The sequence below is a fragment of the Triticum urartu genome, chromosome 5A, assembly GCF_056163025.1.
Source record: "Triticum urartu cultivar PI428250 chromosome 5A, HENAU_Tu73, whole genome shotgun sequence".
Lineage (NCBI taxonomy): Eukaryota > Viridiplantae > Streptophyta > Magnoliopsida > Poales > Poaceae > Triticum > Triticum urartu.
Window position 1 is genome coordinate 522,909,785 of NC_141877.1, and position 12,829 is coordinate 522,922,613.

Here is a 12,829-nt window from a genome sequence, read left to right on the forward strand (position 1 = left end):
AACCGTACGAAAGTGAAATTCCAACAGATGACAAGATCTCGTAGCTATATTACACACTGCGAGGCTCTTGTAATTAGCTGTTGTTTCACTCTTCTCGTTGTACCATATTATCATATCTATACTGACTTGTTCCAAATGCAGAGGAAAGCCCGCAAGGACCAAAAAGTACCTGAACCAAATGATGTGGAAATCTTCAAGGACTGTCACACCAGCAAGACAAAGGGCATGACTACACCAGTCAAAGCCGTTGTTGTAAGTCCTTAATCCTCATGCCTTTTAACTACTACTTACTCTGACTTGTGCCTTGAACTGCATGGTTTGCATCCAATGTCTATTACTCTTTTCAATTTTATACACAACTGTCTTAGCGTATCATTGCACCTTACAAGGTTTAAAAGAGAGGAGTGATGTTCCTTTGATCTTGACCTGTAATCTAGTTCCGTGCTGGACTTGCCCACACAATGTTACAATTGCATGTTTGTCTGTTCTCAGTTGTTTTGTGATATGAATGATGTCATACTATGCTTACCATATTACAAACTTTGTCTCTTTATCCTTAGTTGTCATACAATGTGAAGAAATAGGCAATACATTACCCATGGTACATGGACATATGTTTGGAACCTGGTTTTATTATGTATTTTGCAATAAAATACAACTAATATTTTACATGGGTTCACAAGAATAAGTTCTGTATATAGACCAAAGCTATTTTGTTTGGTTTTTCTGCCTCCTTAATATCTTCTATTCTCGTACTACTAATGTAAAAACTCGACTTTTCAGGAAGCTATGGAAAAAATGGTGGAACCGCCACCTTCAATGTCAGCTCTTGCTGCAGTGGGTCAGTACCTGTCCACTAACAGTGCCAAAAGCACATTCCTGTGTAATACTGGGTTGGTTGTTAAGGCAATCTCGTCCAAACTGCCTCATGGTCAAGATATCCAAGCTCAAAACAATGTTATATCTGTGCTCCAGACACAAGTACGTTCCCTAACAGAGACCCTTTGTGAAACAAGGACAAACATTGTTCGATGTCGTCAAGATATGCATGGTTTTGAAAAAAGACTATCAGACATTTGCTATGTTGTTCAGGAGCCTAGGAGAAATGAAGGCGAAGGTTATGGTGCTCCATCGGACAATACAACATGAAAACATAAGATTCATGTCAAATGAACTGAGCTTCTAAACTTCTGACGGTGCATTTATCTGCCAGACTGTTAACTTTTATGCCAACATTCCTTTTGTTTTATAGTTGTAATTTGTTTTGTTGTCATACAAAATTTGTTCTTAATGTGCAGCCACCGGCTGAAGAAAACAGCAAGCCATTTTTGTATAGTGTAGGGTGTTCCCTATATTTGCACTGGTGGCGATCTTTGATGCCTAGTGGATATAATCTGTGCAATCGCCTTAATAGCCTAGTGAGGGAGTCCTGGATTAGGGGGTCCTCATACAGCCGGACTATATCCTTCGGCTGGACTATTGGATTATGAAGATACAAGATTGAAGACTTCGCCCCGTGTCCGGGTGGGACTCTCCTTTGCGTGGAAAGCAAGCTTGGCAATTCGGATATGTAGATCTCCTCCCTTGTAACCGACTCTGTGTAACCCTAGCCCCCTCCAGTCTCTATATAAACTGGAGGGTTTAGTCCGTAGGACGAGAACAATCATAATCATAGGCTAGCTTCTAGGGTTTAGCCTCTATGATCTCGTGGTAGATCAACTCTTGTAATACTCATATCATCAAGATCAATCAAGCAGGAAGTAGGGTATTACCTCCATCGAGAGGGCCCGAACCTGGGTAAACATTGTGTCTCCCGCCTCCTGTTACCATCCGCCTTAGACACACAGTTTGGGACCCCCTACCCGAGATCCGCTGGTTTTGACACCGACATTGGTGCTTTCATTGAGAGTTCCATTGTGTCTTCACCATAAGGCTTGATGGCTCCTTCGATCATCGGCAACGATGCGATCCAAGGTGAGGTTTTTCTCCCCGGACAGATCTTCGTATTCAATGGCTTCGCACCGCGGGCCAACTCGTTTGGCCATCTGGGGCAGATCGAGAGCTACGCCCCAGGCCGTCAGGTCAGGTTTGGAAACTTAAACTATACTACCAACATCCGCGGAGACTTGATCTTCGACGGATTCGAGCCCGTGTAAGGTGCGCCGCACAGTCACGACGAGCATGACTTAGCTCTGCCGCCGGACAGTGTTCGGGAGATCACCCATGTGGCAACTCCGGCCCTTGATTCGGAGCAGATCGCGCCGTCCGAGGACGGGTGGATGGACCCCGCCACGGAGGCCACACACTCAGCGGTGATAGAGCCGAATACTGACTTCACCTCCTACGAGACCTATGTTGTCGGATCCTTGGATTCGTCCCCGGCCACAGACTCCGAACCGCCTACGTCCGTGCCTATCGAATCTGATTGGGCGCTGATCATGGAGTTTTCCTCCGTGGATATCTTTCAGCACTCTCCCTTGGGCGATGTGCTAAATTCATTAAGGTCTCTCTCCTTGTTAGGAGGCCCTTGGCCGAACCGTGTCTGGCTTGAGTGGGAAGCGGACGACGAAGAAATTCGTCCCCCACCCACCACCCACTTAATAGCCACTGTCGACGACTTAACCAACATGCTTGATTTCGGCTCCGAAGACATCGACGGTATGGACGACGATGTAGGAGAAGAACAGGAACCACCGCCCATAGGGCGCTGGACTGCCACCTCATCATATGATATATACATGGTGGACACCCCCAAAGAAAGCGATGGCAATAAGGCAACCGAGGATAATCCCCTCGAGAAGCAATCTAAGCATAGGCGTCAACGGCCGCTCTAAGCCCCGCCATAGCAAAAACGGTGATACTGGCACAAGAGACAATAACGCTGTGGATAGCGCTGAAGACGAAGACAATCGCCTCCAGCTAGGCCTCGAGCGGGAGGATGGGCAAGCTAGCCCTAAGGAACAGGCACCAGGCGGAGAATCAGAGGATGACAATTACATGCCTCTCTCCGAAGGCGAGGTGAGCCTTGGCGACGAAGAATTTATCGTGCCTGAGGATCCCGCCGAAGAGGAGTGCTTCAAGTGCCGGCTTATAGCCATAGCAAAAAGGCTGAAGAAAAAGAAACAGCAGCTTCAAGTTGACCAAGATCTGCTAGCGGATAGATGGATTGAGGTCCTGGCGAACGAGGAATACGAACTCGAACGCCCAATCAAAACTTACCCAAAGCGAAGGTTGCTACCACAACTCGAGGAAGAAGCATTAAAGCCTACACTTCCAGCGTATGATGCGGCTGACCGGCCACCTCGTGGCCGAGACAAAGCGACATGTCAGGCCGAAGTCCAGCCCGCACCCCATCGCCAGTTAAATAAAAATACCAAGGCCCGGGGTAACACGCAGGACCTGCGAGACGTATTGGAAAACAAAGCAGGACATGCAAGATCGATCTACGGATCACGGGGGTGCGCCCCAACGTGTGACGACGACCGTCACGCCGGATATACTAAAAGCAAATCCAGTCGGGCCGAATATAGCAGACAAGACTCGTATGAACTGCGTCGTGATATAGCCCGGCACAGAGGCGCCGCACACCCCCTATGCTTCACTGACGAAGTAATGGATCACGAATATAGCATAACATCCGCAACGAGTGGCTCGCCCGACACCTCGGCCAAGAAAAGCCGAAGTCCATGGCAGCCCTCATGACACTCATGACCCGCTTTTGTGCGGGCAAGGATAGCTGGCTGGCTCGCAGCAACAACACATCAAGAAACCCTGGCAATTCAGATGCCAAAGATAGCAACGGCAGGCCACGTCGCAACTGACACAAACATTGTAACAACGGCGACAACGCCGAAGACACGGCAGTTAATGCCGGATTCAGTGGCTCTAAATCTGGTCAGCGGAAAAGGCGTTCAAAAGAAGCAATCCGGGCCCGTCCAGCTTGGACCGCATACTCGACCGTTCGTGTCAAATTCACGGCACCCCCGATAAACCAGCCAACCACACCAACAGAGAATGTTGGGTGTTCAAACAGGCCGGCAAGTTGAATGCCGAAAACATGGAAAAGGGGCTGCATAGCGACGACGAGGAGGATCCCCGACCGCCGAACACAGGAGGACAGAAGAAATTTCCTCCCCAAGTGAAAACGGTAAACATGATATACGCAACCCATATTCCCAAGCGGAAATGGAAGCATGCACTGACGGACGTCTATGCGATGGAGCCAGTCGCCCCAAAGTTCAACCCATGGTCTTCTTGTCCGATCACCTTCGATCGCAGGGACCACCCCACCAGTATCCGTCATGGCGGTTCTGCCGCATCAATCCTTGACCCCATCATTGACGGATTTCACCTCACTCGAGTCCTTATGGACGATGGCAGCAGCCTGAACTTGCTTTATTAGGACACAGTGGGCAAAATGGGTATAGACCCCTCGAGGATCAAACCCACCAAAACCACCTTTAAAGGTGTCATCCCAGGTGTAGAGGCCTGTTGCATGGGCTCAATAACACTGGAAGTAGTCTTCGGATCTCCGGACAACTTCCGAAGCGAGGAGTTAATCTTCGATATCGTCCCCTTCCGCAGTGGCTATCATGCACTGCTCGGATAAACCGCATTTGCCAGATTCAATGCGGTACCGCATTATGAATACCTCAAGCTCAAAATGCCAGGACCTCGCGGGGTTATAACAGTTAATGGAAACACAGAACGCTCGCTCTGCACGGAGGAGCACACTGCAGCCTCGCAGCAGAAGCGCAAAGCAGCCTTATGAGGCAAACCGCCAATTTGGCGAAAAAGACCCCGGACACCTTCAAGCGAGTCCGGAGTACCCTGCAAGAAGATCGCCAAGCACCTTTAGGGTTCGCCTAGCAATTCGGCCTCCGTCCTAGTCCCAGTCAAGCGGTGAAATTTGCGCCGCGCGTACATAATTACGCACTCAAGATACCATGGGCATAGGTGGAGGCACGGCCATGGCATGGCCCACAATGCGGCTCAACCTCTTCAGGACCCGTATACCTTTAACATTTTCTTCCTTTCAGGCCCCTATTCTCTGAAGGCCCTCTCCGATCGTCTGATTATCGAACCCGTCACAGGAAGGAAACACCAAGGAAGCAAGAAGCTTTGACGTACAAGGGAATCCTCAGGTGGTCTCTGATAACGATCGATATACCTGTTTTGCATACCCACACGCAGCTTGACCTTGGATAGGACATGTCAAATAGTCCTATTTTTTACTTATTGCACTACATGTATGCATACGCTTTGACGTATCATTTAAATAACAATGTATAGCTTCAGCTCATTATTATATTCCTTTATCTTTTTTTCCTGTCTGCTTACTTACGACAAGTCGCACCCGTACATTCTGATACGACCAGTGCGCCAGGGGCTTCAGTATACCCCATAACACGGCATGAAAAGTCTGAAAACTTTCGACAGTTCAGCACCCCGAACTTATAGCATTATATGCATCAGCTCCGAATCATGTCTTGGGTCAATTGTTGGGTTTGCCCAGCTCCCATGTTTTGGTACCTTACGTTCCGCTATATCGGCTAAGGTAGCACTGGGAGAACTACTGCGATTGTGTCTCAGTTCTTCCGGACGAGCACCTCAATAGAGAAAGCCAAAAACTGACTGTCATGATGCGGCGAGAGCTGGTCGCTGTTCAAGAGGTCTCAAATCCTTAAAGATTTTTTCTGCTTCGGGCGAGGAGTCGGCCTTGTCCGATTTAGGCATACATAGCGCCCCAAGTTCGGCCTTCCGAATACTAGGGGCTTCGCCAGAATTTAAAATTGTAGACTTCTATGGCTAAGTGAGAGTGATAAAGCTTTATAGTCCGATTGCCTGGTTCGTTGTGCTGAACACCTCCTTCGAAGGACCCAAAACTGGGGTAAAGAGTGATCAGGTTTATCCCGAACACCTCAGAAGCTGACGACTGGCCATCTCTCGAATTTTATAAACGGCCGCACAGAAGGTAATATTTTAAATTAACAAGCGTTACATAGCGCACATGAACTTGTTTCACATTACAGGATCACATGAGTACATTCATTCAAATATTACATCCTTAGCACATTCCTCTGCCACAAGGCGAGCACCCTTCAGGAAACTGTCATAATACTTTTCGGGGTGGCGATGCTCCTTGCCCTCCGGCGGCCCCTCCTTCACCAGCTTTTCGGCGTCCATCTTCGCCCAGTGCACTTTCGCCCGGGCAATAGCCATGCGCGCACCCTCAATGCAGACGGACCGCTTTATGACTTCAAACCATGGGCAGGCCTTCACAAGCCGCCTTACCAGGCCGAAATAGCTGCCAGGCAGGAGCTCGCCAGGCCACATCTGGACTATGAGGCCCTTCATGGCCAGTTCGGCCGCCTTGTGAAGCTCGACCAGTTGCTTCAACTGGTCGCTCAAGGGCATTGGATGTTCGGTCCCAGTATACTGAGACCAGAACAACCTCTCCGTCGAGCTCCCTTCCTCAGCCCGGTAGAACTCCGCGGCATCCGACACACTGCTGGGTAGATCTGCGAACGCTCCTGGAGAGCTCCGAATTCGGGTAAGTAAAAGGAAAGTTTCCTTCACATGCTTGCTTTGCATAATGAATGCCTTACCAGCCGCTATCTTCCTGACTGCCTCAATTTCCTGGAGGGCCTTTTGGGCTTCAGCCTTGGCATTTTGTGCGTTCTCGAGGGCCTTCGCAAGCTCGGACCCTTACGTCCTAGAGTCACGCTCCAAGGACTCGTACTTCTTGACAAACTCCTAGAGCTCTTGCTGAACCTCGCCGACTCGGGCCTCTTGCTTCTCGCGCTCGGCGCGCTCCTTGGCCACTTTGCCTTCGGCCTCGGACAGCGCCTTCTTCAGGGTCGCCACTTCGGTCGTGGCCCCTAGCAAAATTCATGATGATCATGTGATCTAACAACCAGTTTCCTTTTTTATCAATAAACAGACGAGGTATCACTTACCTTTGTTCTCTTCGAGCTACCTCTTGGTAAGGCGGAGCTCTTCCTCGGACCGCTCAAGGTCCCGCTTCAGTGCGGAGACCTTCGTCGTGTGAGCGGCAGTGGCCAGCAGTGAAGCCTGCTTATTCACATAGACATATTCTGATTAGACTCGTGTGATTATTATTTGATCCTCTATTCGGCCTTTCTTCCGAACACCAAACAGAGCATTAGGGGCTACTGTCTATGCTGTAACATTTTCTCATAATTTGATTACTTACCTCAAAGCCTGTTAGGAGGCTGGCACAGGCTTCAGTCAGTCCACTTTTGGCGGACTGAATCTTCTTGACCACCGCACTCATGATAGTGTGGTGCTCTTCGTCAATGGAAGCGTCGCGAAGCGCTTCCAGCAAATTGTCCGATGCCCCTGGATGGACAGAGGCCATCGGCACAGACGGCTTGTCCCACTTAGACTTGCTGCCCCGACATTAGAGCCCATGGGAGTCTTGCTCCTCGTGTGCCCAGCATCCAGAATGTCACCTTGGGGCGCTTCCGGAACTGTCTCCCCTTGGTTCAGTACCCTTTGAGACAACACCTCGACATCGTCCGTAGGGCGGGGGGAGGAGGCGGTTGGGAGTGAATCGCTGTTCATCTCCGACGGGCCCAAAGACTCATCCGAAGAGGATACGTCGATACGGGCTTTGGAGGGGCTGCATGATCATGTTCGGCATGATAAGAAGTAATAAAATAAAACATACCAAGAACTATTATGGTATCCGGATACTTACGACTTCGCCAGGGGCTTGTCCCTGGGTAACCACTCCTCGTCGCTAAAAGCGGCCGCCGTGGAGCAGACCGGAAGGAGAGTCCTTCCCTTCTTGGACCCTTCGGCTTCCCCTGACGGGGCGGCCTTCCTTTTCTTGTCTCCCCCGGCTAGGGGATAGAACTTTCCTCTTCCTCCTCCTCGTTTTCATGGGAGGAGGGCGCCTCGGTGTTATCGGACGATGAGTCCGATACGACCTTGTGCCGGAGACCTTTCCTGGTCCCCGTGGCCTTCTTCTTGGCCTTCTTCTCCGGCGCCTCATAGGGCGCCGGAACCAGCATCTCCGTTAAGAGAGCCCTTGCTGGATCCTCGGGCAGTGGGGCCAGACAATCAATCTGCTCCGCTGTCGTGACCCATTCCTATTAAATGGCGAGGAGGCTTATATCCCCCACATGATTATACTGGGGAAAGAAACGTCTTATGAGATAAAAGGAGCTTACCGCATTGGCAGGGCGCTTTGCGCTGAGTCCGCGATCCTTGGTAAGGGGAGGAGGTACCTCGGCGGACTTGAACAGCACCCTCCAGATGTCCTGGTGTGTCGTGTCGAAGAGCTCTCGCAGCGTCTGGTGCTTAGCCGGGTCCAACTCCCACATATTGAATGCCCGTCTTTGACATAGGAGGATCCGGCGTAAGAGCATGACCTGGACCACGTTGGCAAGCTTGATTTTCTTGCTTATAATGTTTTTAACACAGTTCTAGAGCCCGATCAGCTCCACCAATGAACCCCAGGATAGGCCCTTCTCTTTCCAGGAGGTGAGCCGCGTGGGGATGCCGGATCGAAATTCGGGGGCCGCCACCCAGTTGGTGTCACGCGGCTCGGTGATGTAGAACCACCCCGATTGCCACCCCTTCACTATCTCCACATAGCATCCTTCGAGCCAGGTGACGTTGGGCATTTTTCCCACCATGGCGCCTCCGCACTCCGCTTGTTGGCCGACCACCACCTTCGGGTTAACGTTGAAGGTCTTCAGCCATAGGCCGAAGTGGGGCTTGATGCGGAGGAAGGCCTCGCACACGATGATAAATGCCGAGATCTTGAGGATGAAATTGGGGGCTAGATCGTGGAAGTCCAGCCCGTAGTAGAACATGATCCCGCGAACAAATGGGTGGAGGGGAAATCCCAGCCCGTGGACGAAATGGGTAAGGAATACAACCCTTTCGTGGGGTTTGGGGGTAGGGACCATCTGTCCCGCATCTGGGAGCCAGTGCGTGATATCTGCGGCCAGGTATCCGGCTTCCCGGAGCTTCGTAATGTTCTCCTCCGTAACAGAGGAGACCATCCACTTGCCTCCCGCTCTGGACATGTTTGGAGTGGTTTTGCGGACAAAATGCGAACTTGGGCGCTGGAGCATGAGTGCGCAAGAATGGATGGGCAGGGAAGAAGAAGGCATGGGTGAAAAGGAGGAGTCCTTGTCCCTTTATAAGGGCGGAAGAAACTATGCGCCTCCCCACCTGCCTGGTAAACTCGCTTATTCCCCAAGCGCCGTGATTGATGGCGCGGTTGGGTTACCCACACCCGTATTGATGAGAATCCCGTGATAAGGGGACACGATCTCTGCTTCGACAAGACATGCCAATAAAACTGCCTCGCAATATGTGCAGTAGCTGGTTGAGAAAAACGGTTCGAATAATGACTGTGCCATGGCGTGATGTCACGTTATGAAAAGTTGCCATTAGATTAGATTTGTGGAAATATTATACTCTCTACGGTGGTATGTGGAATTTGTTTTGCAGAGCCGGACACTATCATTGTGTACGAAATCTTCTATGGAGTATTCGGAGGAAGAACCTGCCTTGCAATGCCGAAGACAATCTGCGCACCGGACTCATCGCCATTGAAGCCTGGTTCACGGGCTACTGAGGGAGTCCTAGATTAGGGGGTCCTCGGACAGCCGGACTATATCCTTCGGCCGGACTATTGGATTATGAAGATACAAGATTGAAGACTTCGTCCCGTGTCCGGGTGGGACTCTCCTTTGCGTGGAAGGCAAGCTTGGCAATTCGGATATGTAGATCTCCTCCCTTGTAACCGACTCTGTGTAACCCTAGCCCCCTCCGGTGTCTATATAAACCGGAGGGTTTAGTCCGTAGGACGAGAACAATCATAATCATAGGCTAGCTTCTAGGGTTTAGCCTCTACGATCTCGTGGTAGATCAACTCTTGTAATACTCATATCATCAAGATCAATCAAGCAGGAAGTAGGGTATTACCTCCATCGAGAGGGCCCGGACCTGGGTAAACATTGTGTCCCCCACCTCCTGTTACCATCCGCCTTAGACGCACAGTTCGGGACCCCCTACCCGAGATCCGCCGGTTTTGACACCGACACCTAGCGTTAGTTTCGAGCTTATTTATTTCCTAGTCTTCTTTTTCCCTGGTTTGCTAGTGGCCGCAACAACCATGGGTCATATACGGACCGTGGTAACCTTGACCCTGCTACGGGCCATAGGATCCATGGGCCTCCTACGGGCTGTCTTTAAATGGGCCTCCAACATGGCCGTAGAATCGGTGGGCCTCGGGCCTTCGGATAAATGGGTCTACATGGGCCGTAAACGGGCGTAATTGGTATCGGCCCAGCACGGTAACAGGCCATTAACAGGCCGGAGGTCAGTAGAGGCTTAATTCTCACAGGCATAATGGGTCGTTAATGGGCCAGAATATAGGATGGGCTGGAAACGGCGCAACGGGTTAACAGGCCAGAAACGGGCCGACTCTTACCACGGGTCGAATTTGGCCCATTAGAGGAACAGGCCAGTAACGGGCCGGAAGTAATCGAGGGCCGGAAAGGAGCCCAAGAACGTATGGGCCGTCACTAGGCCGAAAGCTAACATAGGGTGGAAACGGCCCATGTGAATCATGGGCCGTTAACGCATACAAACAAATTTACTATTCATTATGGGCTAGAATCACCGTGGGCCTCTAAAGGGCCTGAAGATGCGAAGGACTCATATGGGCCGAAAGACGTCGTGGGCCATACATGGGCTGAAAGTGAAACGGGCTGGTGTTATATTTGACGGCCCACATGACGTTGTTGGGCCGATCTCGGGTAGGCCCTAACGGGTCGTGAGTTACCGGGCCGTAAAATGGGCTATTTGCGAAGAGACCGTTAATAGGCTTTTCATGTGCCAGCCTGCTAACTTTTGACCAAGTCAAACGGGCTGGCCTTTGTAAGCTAATTGGGCCGGTGGTGGGCCATCGCACATGTAGACATATCATAGGCGCCTATCTGACCCACTGACGAGCTAACACATGTTTCCTCCTACCAATCAGAATTTTACACGTGGAAATTTCCCATTGGCCCGGGCTGTTAACGGATTATCGGATCCAAAACCGGACCTGATAGCTTAACGGTGACCCATTACGGCGGATGCCACGTGTCGGTCACCCTTGACGACAGCACTTCTGTGACGCGCTATTTATCGTCATGGAAGTGGACACTTCTGTGATGATAATTTTGGTAATGTCATGGAACACTTCTACGACAGCACAGGTATGACTATCTTGATTCTGTCATAAAATTGTCATGGATGTACATGCATGACAGAAAACGTGACCTATTGTGACAAACACGTATCATCACGAAAGTGTCTTTTTTTGTAGTGGAAAGATTCCCACTAGTTTATGAAAGTGACAACATAGGAGACTCTTCAAATGAAAAACATGGTGCTACTTTGAAGCAGAATTGTGGTAAAGGATACTAGCAATGCCCCTTCTCTCTTTGTTTATTTTTTTTCTTTTTTCTTTTTTCTTTTTTTCCTTTTCTTTTTTTATTTTTATATTTTTTTCTCTCATTGTCCGGAGTCTCATCCCGACTTGTGGGGGAATCATAGTCTCCATCATCCTTTCCTCACTAGGGCACTGCTCTAAGAATAAATAATGATGATCATCACACTTCTATTTACTTATAACTCAAAAGAAACAAAAATTACAACTCGATACCTATGACAAGTATGGCTCTATATGAATGCCTCTGGCAATGATCTAGCGTAACATGTATGAAAAATGATGAACGGTGGCTGAGCCACAAACACTATATCAGCTATATGATCATGCAAAGCAATATGACAATGAATGCTCAAGTCATCAAACGGAAACGGTGGGAGTTGCATGGCAATATATCTCGGAATGGCCATGGAAAAGCCATAATAGGTAGGTATGGTGGCTGTTTTGAGGAAGATATAATGAGGCTTATGTGTGATATAGCGTATCATATCACATGGTTTGGATGTACCTGCGAAGTTTGACCACATCTCAATGTGAGAAAGGGCAATGCACGGTACCGTAGAGGCTAGCAAATTGCAAAAAGGTAAGAGTGTGTATAATCCATGGACTCACATTAGTTGTAAAGAACTCATATACTTATTGCAAAAGTTTATTAGCCCTCGAAGCAATGTATTACTACGCATGCCCCTAGGGGGATAGATTGGTAAGAAAAGACCATCGCTCGTCCCCGACCGCCACTCATAAGGAAGACAATCAAAAATAAATCATGCTCCAACATCATAGCATAACGAGAGACTATATGTGCATGCTTCGGGAATCACAAACCTTAACACCAATATTCCTACTAGACATAATTACTCATCAACATAACTCACATATCACATCATCATATCTCAAAACTATTACTAAGAATCAAGTTTATTTTGTCCAATGATCTTCATGACATTTTTCTTTTCTTTATCCTTCTTGGATATCTATCACTTTGGGACTAATTTTCATGAGTTGCTTTTCATAAGCTCAAACAAATATAAGTGAAGATCATGAGCATAATACATTTTCTTTCTCTCAAAAGAATTTAAGTGAAGCAAGAGAGATTTTCTTCAAAATTTTACTAACTCTCAAATAAATCCAAGTGAAGCAAGAGAGCATTTCTTCAAAAATACTAAGCACTCCGTGCTCAAAAGGATATAAGTGAAGCACTAGAGCAAGTCCTAGCTCATAAAAGATTTAAGTGAAGCATAGAGAGCAATTCTAACAAGTCATGACATAATTTTGGCTCCCTCAAATAGGTGTGTCCAGCAAGGATTTATGACTTAAAACACAAAATAAAACAAGCAAAGACTCATA